The sequence below is a fragment of the Chiloscyllium plagiosum genome, unplaced genomic scaffold (genome assembly GCF_037043375.1).
Source record: "Chiloscyllium plagiosum isolate Xiang-an unplaced genomic scaffold, Cpla_swu_hap1 HiC_scaffold_13, whole genome shotgun sequence".
NCBI lineage: Eukaryota > Metazoa > Chordata > Chondrichthyes > Orectolobiformes > Hemiscylliidae > Chiloscyllium > Chiloscyllium plagiosum.
The window spans coordinates 97,394,139-97,397,757 of NW_028270151.1; the positions used below are offsets into that span (position 1 = coordinate 97,394,139).

Here is a 3,619-nt window from a genome sequence, read left to right on the forward strand (position 1 = left end):
TTGCTGAATTCCACTCCCCGAACATCCAAATTTCACGATAGTTCGACAAATGTGTTGAAACTGATTCGTGTTGGAAGTTGGTGGCTTTTTGTTTCTCGACCTATAATTTATTCAATTAGATGACTGGGTCAGTCTTGAAATTACTTCGGATTCTTCACAGTTGAAAATTTACTTTCGATTGAATGCAAAGCTCAAGCTCCACGAAATCCAAATCCTGCAAAGGAATTAATGACTTTTAAAAGATTCTACACTGTGAACAGGATTCGAACCTGCGCAGGGAGACCCCATTAGATTTCAAATCCAACGCCTTAACCTCTCGGCCATCACAGCTACGGAGGGCGACCCAGTTTTCATAGTAAAACAACTGAATTCATGAATTATCTAATTTGTTGGAAGAACAAATTGGCAAGACCCAAAGATTTCGCCAAATCCTTTGCAGAGACCCAGACGATCGTTGCCATCACAGATTGACAGGCTTTCACCGCAAACTAGATTCTGACACAGCTGAAGCTGTGGGAATGATTCTTCGTCGAATTATAGAGTCACGGATGTACACCACACGAAGAGAGGATCATTGTCTCACTGCTTACGATCGATTTTGACTCAATTGCTCATCATCTGGTGCCAAAGTCGATATGCTGTTCTGTTTTAATATTCATCGAAATATGGTATTAGAAAAAATGATGCCAAGTCCATAAACACTAGCTACATTCTTAAAAAAAATATTGGAATTAGAAAGAATGCAGAACTAATTTACAGGAATGGATCCAGCAACTCATCCGTAAGTTCTGACATCAGGTCATGAACTTGTGAGCACAAGAGAGGAACATTAACCGAAGATTTGGAACTTGAAATCGTCTTGACGGAATTATTTGCAAATGTTTGCGGTTGTTCTAGAGTCATCAAGTCATTGAACAATACAACACAGAAAGTGGCCCTTCTTTCCAACTTGACCATGGTGGACAGATATCCTAAATTAATAGGTCCCATTTGCAACATTTGGCCCACATCCCTCTAAACCTTGTTACTCATATATCCATCCAGATGCCATTAAATGTTACAGTTGTACCAGTCTCCACCAATTTCTCTGGCAGCTCATTCTGGACATGTCTGAAAAAGTTGCCCCTGAAATCCCTTTTAAATCCTTACCCACTAATTTTAAACCGATGTTTTCTAAATTTTGACTTCCTCACCAACCGGAAAACACCTTGACGAGTCAACCTATCCATGTCCCTCATGATCTAATAAACAGCAACGATTTGACTTTATCATATTTGTCAGGAGGGAAATGTGTGGAGATTATTTGTCGAAGGTTTGAAGTAGAAAGTCTAATGTACAGATTTTTAGAAATGCATGTTGTGGAAGTTTTTAATAAGTCATTGAAGTCTAGTAGCCGTTGTAGAAGTCTGTTGTGAAAGCTGCAGAAGGATTTCAGGGTACGAGAACGAAGGATTATTTCCAATGTATGGTGGCTCAGTTCGACCGCACTTGGACTACAGTATGAGGAATTATAATCCTTAATTTAGGAAAGATACTAATGCCATATGAGGAATACCACTAATAGTGATTAGCCTTGATATCATGGATGAACTTTAGTCCTCTGATTTGAAATTGGGCAAATCCCGCCTTTTTTTTAACACTTTCAAAACAAGAAAAGTAATCTTATTGAGAGTTGCAAAATATTTGAAGAGATAAACAGAATTGTGGAATTAAATTTTGTTCCCTCATTGGTGAATCTAGAAGCAGGAGAGGACAATTTTAAAATGAAGCATTGTGATTTATGACCAGGATGAGAACTATTGATTTTTGTCTTCGCCTTGAGAAGTCTCGCTGTTCAGCACTACAGTGAGCCTTGGATATTTGGTCTTTGAATGCATCACTATCAGCCTGACCCGCCGACACTTACTGCATCACTATAGACCTGACCCCTCACACTTCCCTCCTTAATATCAGCGTGAACCCCACAAACTTACTGCATCACTATCCATCTGGCGCCCTCACATTTACTGCGCCACTTTCACTTCGAGACCCTCATTTTGACTGCGTCACCATCAGCCTGACTGCCTAGCACTTACTTTGTCACTATCAGTCACGCCCTTACACTTCTTATGTTACTATCACCCTGACTCCTTACACTTACTGTGTCACTATCAGCCTGACTCCATTACACTTATAGTATCAGACTGATGCCTCACACTTACCGTGTCACTACAACACTGCCTCCTCAAACTTACTATGTCACTATCTCCTTGACCCTCACATTTACTGCGCCACAATTACACTGACCACCTCACACCTAATGCTTCACTATGAGCTTCAACACTCACACTTACTGCGTCACTACCAGACTGACGCACTCACACTTTACACTTGACAATCAGCACTACTCTCTCAAATTTATTTCATCACTATTAGGCTGAGGCACTCACACTGACAGCGTCACTAACAGCCTGACCCCCTCATGCTTACTGGGTTGTTATCTCCCTGATCCCCTCAGAATTACTGCGTCACAACCACTCTGATCCCCTCATACTTAATGCGTCACTATCCCTCTGGCACCCTCATACTTCCTGCATCACTCACTCCCTGACACATGCACACCGACTGCCTCCCTATCAGCCAAAGCCCACTCACTAACGGCGTCACTCTCTCTCTAACCTGCTCACACCTTGACACTCTCTCACTTCGTGCATCAATATCAGCCTGACTCCCTCACGCTTACTGCATCACTACCAACCTGATCCCTTCAAATCTGAAAATGTGTTGTTGGTAAAGCATAGCAGGTCATTCAGCATCCAAGGAACAGGAGAATCGACGTTTCGGGCATAAGCCCTTCATCAGGATCCCTTCAAATGTACTGTGTCACTATCAGACTGACCCACTCATACTTACAGCATCACTATCACCTTGACCCCCAAACTTAGTGCGTCCAGATCACCCTGAACCTTTCACTCTTCTTGCGTCACCTTCAGCCAGACCCTGCACACTATCACTCTGACCTCCTCATACTTGCTGCATCACTATAACTCTATCCCACTCACACCGTGTGTGTCACTATCACGCTGACCACGCATACTCACTGCACACTATTATCCTGACTCCATCACAATTAGCATATCATTATCAGCCTGACCCCTTACACTTACTGTGTCACTGTCAGTCTGTCCCCTCACATTTCCTGTGTCACCCTCAATCTGACACCCTCAAAGTGTCTGCGTCACTGTTACCCTGAACACGTCACAGTTACCGCATGGGTGTCGACCTGAGCCTCACACTTATTGCATCACTATCATCCTGAGCGGCTCACACTTACTGCGTCACTAGCACACCAACACTCTCACCTTTACTGCGTCACTATCGGCCTGACACCTCACACGTACTGCATCAATATTAGCCTGACCCGTTCACACGTTTTGCGTCAGGACTACCCTGACTCCCTCACAATTGCTGTGTCGCTATCAGCCTGAGCCCCTCACTATCACGCTGACCAAGCTCACAATTACAGCATCACTATCAACCTCACCCCCTCACACTTTCTCTGTCATTATCACCCTGACCCTCTCACACGTAATGCATCACTGTCACACTGAGACACTCACATTTTCTGCGTCGTTATCAG

The 3,619-nt window shown here is 43.5% G+C and overlaps 1 non-coding gene across 1 annotated transcript; it reads right to left on the minus strand.

The window, feature by feature from the left end:
- Nucleotides 1-248: 248 nt before the first annotated feature.
- Nucleotides 249-330, minus strand: trnas-uga (transfer RNA serine (anticodon UGA)). Its single transcript has one exon. It is a non-coding gene; the product is annotated as a tRNA-Ser (tRNA).
- Between the last annotated feature and the right edge of the window lie 3,289 nt (nt 331-3,619).